At 43.5% G+C, this 9,788-nt stretch overlaps 1 protein-coding gene across 1 annotated transcript in view; it reads right to left on the bottom strand.

The window, feature by feature from the left end:
• Window positions 1–9,518, bottom strand: part of LOC126212841 (ankyrin-3-like) — a 59,311-nt gene extending 49,793 nt beyond the window's left edge. Inside the window, exon 1 of the mRNA XM_049940259.1 lies at window positions 9,497–9,518. The gene's annotated coding sequence lies outside the window, so the exon portion shown is untranslated. The remainder of the gene's footprint in view (window positions 1–9,496) is intronic.
• Between the last annotated feature and the right edge of the window lie 270 nt (window positions 9,519–9,788).

The following is a 9,788-nucleotide window of genomic DNA, read 5'->3' on the forward strand; positions in this document are numbered from 1 at the left end:
ACTACTATGACAGTTAGGCGGGAGATGAGAAAAGTTGGATTTCACAGTCGAGCGGCTGCTCGTAAGCCACACATCGCGCAGGTAAATGCCAAACAAAGCCGCGCTTGCTGTAAGGAGCGTAAACATTGGACGACTGAACAGTGGAAAAACGTTGCGTGGAGTGACGAATCACGGTACACAATGTGGCCAGCCGATGGCAGGTGTGGTTATCGAGAATGTCCAGTGAACGTCATCTGCCAGCGTGTAGAGTGCAAACAGTAAAATTCGGAGGCGGCGATGTTATGGCGTGGTCGTGTTTTCCATGGAGGGAGCTTGCACCCCTTGTTTTTGCGTGGTACTATCACAGCACAGGCCTATATTGATATTTTAAGCATCTCATTGCTTCTCACTGTTGGAGAGCAATTCGGGGATGGCTGTTGCATCTTTCTAAACGATCGAGCACCTGTTCATAATACAGAGCCTAAGGCGGCAGTAGAAGACAATAACATCCCTGTAACGGACTGTCCTGCACAGAGTCCTGATATGAGTCCTATGGAACACCTTTGGGATGTTTTGGAACACCGGCATCATGCCAGGTATCACCGAAAAACCGATATCTCCCTTCATTGCAGCACTCCATGAAGAATGTGCTGCCATTCCCCAAGAAACCTTCCACCACCTGATTGAACGTATGCCTGCGAGTGTGGAAGCTGTCATCAAGGCAAAGGGTGAGCCAACACGATATTACATTCCAGCATTAGTGATGGAGAGGCCACGAACTTGTAACTTATTTTCAGCCAGGTGTCCGAATACTTTTGATCACATTATGTATTTCCAAGGTCAAAATCTTACATGAGTCATCTCGCATATATTAAGAGAAAATCAGGCACTCCCTCATACATTACTCACTCACGTTCTTTATGTACAACAAAGCATTTGCACAGCATTACACAGAATGTTACCAGTTTCCTGTATAGTGGTAAAGTCAAAACCAGTTCACAGTAATTGTACAAATCGCACCAGTTGTGGAAGTGGACTGTGTCAAGAATGCGAGAGAAGAGCACTGGCAGAGAAACCAACATTCTGCTACATTTTGAAAACTACGGAGTACGCGAGGTCTTGTCCAGGCTGGAGTTTAGGGACGTTCATCAGTCTGTTAGTGAAGTACTGGTGCAGGAAAGAGAGAAGAAGGTAGCGCGCGTTTAGAGCAAGCTGGTTTCTGGACCAGAGAGCAGAGAAGGGAAAAGTCGGCAAAGTGCGGTCAGCTACGACAGAAGGCTGAAAATACAGGAGCGTCTGCTCTGCATGGCGACTGCGTCACAAGAGGGCGACTTGAGTGTCCTCTGCTCCACAGGACGCGCCCAGTGGCAACACGTGACCCCTTTCTCAAGCTTCCCAAATGGCTGTGGGGTACATTCAGCAGAGGAATGAAATCGTACCCTGTCAACGGATTTTTATAGATAGAGCCCCATATGCTATGCAGGGCTCTACATCTACATCTACATCTACGTGATTACTCAGCTACTCACAATAAAGTGCCTGGCAGAGGGTTCAACGAATCACCTTCAAGATGTCTCTCTACAGTTCCACTCTCGAATGGTGCGCGGGAAAAGCTAGTACATAAATTTTTCTGTCTGAGCCCTAAATTCTCTTGTTTTATAGTGATGATAATTTCTCCCTATGTAGGTGGGTGCCGACAGAATGTTTTCGTAATCGGAGGAAAAAACTGATGATTGAAATTTCATAAGAAGATCCCATTGCGACGAAAAACGCTTTTGTTTTAATGATTCCCACTCCGATTCACATATCATTTCTGTGGCACTATCTCCCTTATTTCGCGATAATATAAAACGAGCAGCCCTTCTTTCAACTTTTCAGGTGTCATCCGTCAGTACCACCTGATGGGGATCCCACACTGCACAGCAATACTCCAGAATATGGCGGACAAGCGTGGTGTAAGCAGTCTCTTTAGAAGACCTGTTGCGCCTTCTAAGTGTTCTGCCAACGAATCACAGTCTTTGGTTTGCTCTACCCACAACCTTATCTATGTGCTCGTTCCAATTTAGGTGATTTGTAGTTGTAATCCCTAAGTATTTCATTGAATTTGCAGCCTTCAGATTTGTGTGAGTCATCGCGTAATCGAAATTTAGCGCATTTCTTTTAGTACTCATGAGAATAACTTCACAGTTTTGTTTATTCAGTGTCGATTCCCATTTTCCGCACCACACAGATACCCTATCTAAATCATTTTGCAATTCGGTATGGTCATCTGATGATATTGTAAGACAATAAATGACAGCATCTTCTGCAAAGATCCTAAGATGGCTACTCAAGTTGTCTCCTATGTCGTTAATACAGACCAGAAATAATAGAGGGCCTATCACACTTCCTTGGGGAACGCCGGATATTACTTCTGTTTTACTCGATGTCTTTCCGTCTGTTACTACAAATTGTGACCTTTCTGACAGGAAATCACGAATCAAGTCGCACAACTCTGGAGATATTCCATAGGCATGGTTGGAAGAAGCTTGTGAGGAACGGTGTCGAAAGCCTTCTGGAAATCTAAAAATAGGAATCCCCCGTCGACAGCACTTATTACTTCGTGAGTAAAAAGACGTAGTTGTGTTTTAAAAGAACGATATTTTCTGCGTACTTGCTGATTATGTGTCAATAGATAGTTTTCTTCTCGGTGCTTCATAATGTTCGGATGTACTGGTTTGTCACATAGGAACTGCAAGAACTCATGCTAGTTTCCAGGACAGCAGCTTGGATGCAGCTATATGCGTAACAGAAAATGTAAAGTATACATACAGGGTGACTAACATAAAATTTGCACCGAAAATATTGCGGAGATGGAAAGTGCTATTGATGCGCAGTTATCACAGAACGTACAGGTAGTCAGGGCTCCGTATTGTTGGCCAATAAACAGTTTGTAATAATATTTGTAAAGTGTATTTTTTGTGCAAAGGTACACTTTTTGAATGGAACAATGCTTACTGTCATTAAGAAACTAAAAATAGTGTAAATTATAATGTTGGTTGGTTTGTTGCAGGATTCTAGTGCAAGCTGCTTACAACATAAATACTTTGTAAAGTGGCCACACTGTCAGTTGTACAATACCTGTGGTAGTACACACTAAAGGACAACGTAAATGCATGCACTAGTTATGTGGATTCTGGGCAGTAACGAGGTAACTGACCATCACAGATTGTGTTCAAAATGACCACCAGCAGCGGCAGCATACGTTTCCTATCTGATATGGAGCGACTGCTGCACACATGCTAGCATTTCGTCGAACATCTCCTAGCAGGCTACAGTTATGACTCGTTGCGTATCATCAAGTGTAGTCGGTATGTCCTTGCAGGCAGTGTCATTCAGCTTTCCCCACAGAAAAAGTCTACACGCATCAAATCTGGAAAATGGGGCAGCTAACGTACTGGTCCTCGCCATCCAATCCAACGTTTTGGAAACAATTTGTGAAGACACGCTGTAATACTCCACGCACTATGTAGTGCACAGCGGTCATATTGGTAACACAGGTTCCTCTCTGTGTGCAGAGGAAAGCCTTCTAGTATCTGTGGGAGATGGTTTGTTAGGAGGCTGTGATAGTTGTGCGCATTCATTGTTCTATCTATGAAACTTATGCCTATGATTTGATGTTTTACTATCCCACAGCAAATGTTTACACTGCATGGGCACTGATGTTCCACCCAAGGAAGCCAATGGGGATTGTCCACATACCAATAGTGCACGTTTCCACCGTTTTCTTGGCTTCACCACGAAAGAAGACACATGAAACATCTGGAGTACTAGTCGTAATGCTTATGTACAGAAGTGAACACGATTCTTATAATTGTTTCCATGGAGCTCTTGACTGAGGTAGATGTAATGGGGATGGAATTTACGCTGATGGAGAATGTGTAGGGCACTTGCCTGACTCCTGCCACTCCCACAATCGATTGCACAGGAGGTACTGTGTTGATCAACTGCAACAACAGCAAGAAAATTAATTTCCCCCCATCTGTCATCACTTGTTTCATTCTGTTGCGTTCCATAGTTGTTACACTATCATTTTCACACAACCGATTGAGAAGATGGCCGAGATTGGCCTCCTGCCGCATGCACTGCATTCCTACACTCTCCATACACCATGAACATGTCAGCTCTTTCTGCACCGATAAATCCCATTGTACACACATGAGATACTGCTTAGACTGTCACTTAGTAACTCATAGCAGTGCACTCAAGGAACACACAAGCACACTCTAAACCAACGTAACAACATCGATCTAACAACTATGCAGGTTGAATGGCACAAAGAAGTGTCAATGTGGAAACATTTCACAATGTGATATCCCATACCTGGCTCGCACTAGACTTCTGCAGCAAACAGCACTGAAATTCTAGTTTACCCCATTTTTAGTTTGTTACTGGCAATAAGATTTGTTTCATTTGAAAAATTGCAGGTACAGAAAATACAGTTTCTAAGTATTATTACAATCTGTGTATTGACTAACAGTACAAGACTCTGGCTTCCAATTCATTCTGTGAAAACTGCACTTCAATATCACATCCCATTTCCATAATATTTGCAGTGCAAGTTCGAGATGGTTCACCCTGCAGTCGCCATACAGAGCACCACAACATATAAATCAAGAGAAGAAAATGGCCTCAAGCCCTTGACATGTAGGCCACACAGTATTATAGGTGTGTTGTGGGAGTATTATCAGCTTGTTTTGTCATCACGTTTAATAGGGGCTACATGTCTGGGGAGGTTGAAATACATAGGGAAGGGAATGCTAGAGAAAGGGGCAGATGGGGATGGATGGGGGTAAAGAGGGATGGAAAGAGAGATGGAGCACCAAGAGATGAATACTGAGAGCTTTATAGCGTAAACTCACGAATCCAGTCACAGATGATACTCCACAGGTATGCAATTTTATTAGAAGCTGGTTGTGAGGAACGGTGTCAAAAGCTATCTGTGGGTCTAGAATTATGGAATCAATCTGTCGATAGCAGTAATTACTTTGTGTGGACAAAAAGCCAGTAGGGTTCCATAAGAAAGATATTTCCTGAGTCAGTGCTGTCCATGTGCCGATGATTCAAGGTACTTTATAAAGTTGGATCAGCCTGTATATTCCAAAATCTTACTGACTATAATGTCTGTGATATGGGTGTACAGTTTAGAGGATCAGTTGTATGTCACTGTTCCCACAATTTCACTTGCAAACCTGTATGGCACATATATTGCATACATCTCTGCCTGCATACTGTCTTCATTCATCTCCTCCTCACCCCTCTGTCTGTCTGTCCAGTCCTATGTCCTCATCATTTTCCATCTTACAACTACTCACCTACACTATCCATCTGGCTCCTGCAACCCCTGTCTCAGTTCATCTCATTCTCCCTCTACCTCTGATTATCTCCTCTTTTTTCTCTCTTTCTACATCTCCTCCTCCTCCCTCTCACTCTGTCCATCTTCTCCACCCCCTCTCTCCATTTTCTCCTTTCCCTTTTCTCACTGTCCACATCCTCCTCCCCACGTTGTCCATAGTCCTTCCATCACTCTCCCTCTCCACCTCTTCCTGCCTCCAATCTGCTATTCCATCTAAATCTGCCCCCTCTATATATCCATTTCCTCTTGCACCCTCTCCCTTTGCAACTCCCATCCTTCCCTATCCACTTCCTCCTGGTCTCTTTCTCTTATCCATCTGCCACCATTTCTCTTTCCATTATCTCCTACACCTCTCTACCTTTCTGTCCTCCTCTTCTCCAAACCCATCTCTTCTTCACTGGCGGTTCTAGGCGCTTCAGTCTGGAACCATGCAGCTGATACAGTCGCAGGTACGAATCATCCCTTGGGCATTGATGTGTGTGATGTTCTTAGGTTAGTTAGGTTTAAGTAGTGCTAAGTCTACAGGACTGATAACCTCAGATATTAAGTTCCATACTGCTTAGAGCCATTTTGAAACATCTCTTCTTCCCTACATTTTTTCCTCTCCTCCTGCCCATCTCTCCTACCCATCTCCTCCTATCCCCCACTCATCTACCCCAGCCGCCTCTCCTCATTCATCTTCTACCCCTGGCCACTCAGTGTTCACCTCCTCCCACTCCCATCTATGTCTTCTCCTGCTCCTTCTCTCTCGGTCCATCGCCTCCTATCATCTCCCCCTGCCTCCACTTACCCAGTCCATCATTTCCTGGTCCCTCCCTCAGTCCATCCCCTCCTCTATCCATTTAGAAATTCCCCAGCCATGCCCACCCACATATGTAGCCATTACTAAACATGTCGATAAAGCAGGCTGATAATATTCCCACAACAAACATATTGTGGATTGCAGCTTACACATGAGGGACTTGAAACCAATCAGTGCCCCTGATGTCATGCAAAGAAAATCGATAAACCAGGTCAGTTCTACTTGATCCCAACACACTGTTGTTCAGTACAGCCTACCCACTGTAAAACCATTTTGTTCAGTCGATTAGTAGGCATCACAGCAAAGCAGGTTCCTAAGACCAGCCACCTCTATATGAACACAATATGCCTATTATATGGAGCAGCTGATATGGCATGAGCTGTCAAAATACGATATGGTCCATATTCCCACTCATATCGACCTGGAAGGCTACAAGACAAGCAGTGATGATGCTCATACAGTCATGTAGTTTGTTTGTTTGTCATATTTCGGTGAAATGGGTCCAGGGGTGTAATGGGAGGTCATAGGCAAACACTACGAGAAGAAAAGCATCCGGACACCCCCACAACAAAAGCATCCGGACACCCCCATAAACATAAGTTTTTCATATTAGGTGCATTGTTTGCTACCTACTGCCAGGAACTCCATATGACCGACATCTGCAGTCATTCGTCACCGTGAGACAGCAGAATGGGGCGCTCTGCGAAACTCACAGACTACGAATGTGGCCAGGTCATTAGGTGTCACTTGTGTCATACGTCTGCACGCGAGATTTCCACAATCCTAAATATCACTAAGTCCACTATTTCCAATGTGATACAGCACAAAAGCGTACAGGCCGATCTCGTCTGTTGACTGACAGAGAGCACCTACAGTTGAAGAGCGTCGTAATGTGTTATAAACAGACATCTGCCCAGACCATCATACAGGAATTCCAAACTGCAATAGGATCCACGGCAAGTACTATGACTTAGGTGGGTGGTGAGAAAACGTGGGTCTCGTGGTCGAGCGGCTGCTCATAAGCCAAGCATCTCGCTCGCAAAACTGTACGAGGTTAAATTAAAGCACCATTTCTATTTATCTTGTTGTTACTGGTCTGTTGAATCTAATAAAACATGACCCAGACGTCTATCTGCAGTGGAACGTCCAGAGAAGTCAAGGTTGTTATACAAGTAAATTTGTTTACTTTTCATTAAGAATGTAGAAACGTTTATGTCATTGTTGGTTACCATTAATGAGTTGTTTCAGTCGTTCCCTAACCTTCACACGAATTAGTTTTCTGTACTGTTCAGTCAAAGAACACAATAAGAACAGTGTATTTAAGTAAGATTATTTCTGAAATAGGGATGCCTTTCAAATTTACGAAGTATGAATACGCCGATATATTGTTTATTTATGGAAAATGTGATGGCAATGCTACGGTTGATATTAACGAATATCGCGGACGTTACCCATCTCGGAGGATTCCGAATGGACGAATCATTAGTGGAGCATTTCGAATGTCACAGGAGACAGGTTCTCTACCTAGCGTTCATAATCAGTACGAGAGCTCGACACGTGAAGACGATGATGAAGATATTATGGATGCTGTTCAAGGTAGCCTGTGTATGGTACACGGCGTATCTCTCAACTATTAGGCATTTCACAATGTAAGGTATGATGTACACTGAAGTGCAATAATGTGTGTCTCTACCATAAACAAAAGGTGCATCATTTACACCTGGGAGATCCTGCCCTTCGCTTGGAGTTTTGCAACTGGTTAAAAACTAATCGACAGTTACACAAATACGTTTTATTTATTGATGAGGCACTGTTTACTCGAGATAGTATAAACAATTTTTTTAACGAGTACGTATGGTCTGAAGGAAACCCACAAGCAACAGTGCAGCGCAATTTCCAGCAGCGATTTAGCATAAATTTGTTGTCTGGTATAATCAACACTCACTTTATTGGACCATTCATTTTCCCAGGACGTCTAACTGGCATGTCGTACTTACAATTCCTTCAAGAAGAAATGCCCCACTTGCCCGAAGATATTCCGCTTGCTACGCGACTGTAAATGTATTTTCAATATGACGGCGCGCCTCCACATTTAACCAGCGCAGATACTGCACATTTAAATGAACATTTTCCCCAGAAATGGGTTGGTCGTGGTGCTACACGTCTCTGGCCACCCAGATTGCCCGATTTAACACCAATGGATTTTCGTTTATGGGGATGGATGAAAGGCATAGATTATGATGACAAAGTCAATAAACGTGAGGCACTACTTGGTTGCATTATGAATGCAATAGACGAAATTATGAACAAGTCTGTGAAACTGAAAGGAGCAACAAAATCTGTTCATACACGTGCAGCTAAATGCACTGAACTCGGTGGAGACGTTTTTGAACATTTATTGTGATTGTGATTGTATTGCGAAATTTTATGTACTTTGTACAAGTTTCTTAACAGTGAGCTTCGTTTTTTTTTCGGTTTAACACGAATTCACGTGTGCTGTAGTATAAATAAAAGCAGATTATGTGACACATTCATACAGTTGCAGTTAATGCTTTTACCACAATTATTCCAAAATTTAATTCTCTACAACTTCTGTTGAAAGCTTTCTGCAATTGTCAGGAATTTAAAAAAACAAATTAGGCCAAGTATTTAATAAATTTAAAATTTCACGAAATTACGCCTTTGCTTCTCTGGATATTCCGGAAAACTATTGTAGATACATGCCTGGGGCACGTTTTATTAGATTCATCAGACCAATAACAAGAAAATAAATGGGAATCGTGCTTTACTTTAATCTCATCCAGTTTTGCGATATCTTCATATTAGCGAAGTTGCTAAATTTCAGGCAAAATTTTTACTAGCCATAACTCCGTAACTAAACATTTGCATATCTTCGTGAATCACTCTGTATATGAGGACTGTACGGCAGTATTCCAGCAGATCTGTACTCCTTCAGTTGTCAGATCTGACAAGTTTGCATCGAAAGTAGCATGCGCTCGGGAACCTGTTTCTAGTGCACACAACATGTAACAATAGTTAGTGTGACCAGTGGCGCCATTACGTCGACTGTGCCGTAAGAATCAGTAGCTGCTGAAATGTGTAGATGACGGGAATCGATACCGGAATGCATATCAAGAGTTGTTGCGCTAGAGGTCGTAGAAACATTTGAGAAAATTGTGTTGAAACTCGGTACCACCTCTAGCTAGTCTCGTTTTCACAGATACAGATATAAAAGGAGGATAACATTGAGACCGTCAAGTTGAGGAAAGTGATACGCACAGCACATCGCACAGTGCTGGAAGAAACACATAGAGACTTACCAGATGTGTGAGTTCTGTCCTGTGCCGCTGCGGCCAGTGTAGTGGGCTGTCGCGAAGACCGCCTTTTATCCTTATCTTGGGCACTACCGGACTACTCTGTCCGCAGTGTGCCCTCCGCTCCAGAACCCCTCCCCCTCTCATCCCTTGCCCCCCTCCCTCCTCCAGCGCTTCCTGGTCAAACTTTCTCGGCATCCGACGTTGGAAGTATTCTTGCGCAACGCCTCGCAGCACTGACCTCAAGGGCACGAGATAATTATGGCAACTGCTCTGCTGCTCATTCTGTCCTCGCGGC

The sequence above is a fragment of the Schistocerca nitens genome, chromosome 11 (genome assembly GCF_023898315.1).
Source record: "Schistocerca nitens isolate TAMUIC-IGC-003100 chromosome 11, iqSchNite1.1, whole genome shotgun sequence".
Classification (NCBI taxonomy): domain Eukaryota; kingdom Metazoa; phylum Arthropoda; class Insecta; order Orthoptera; family Acrididae; genus Schistocerca; species Schistocerca nitens.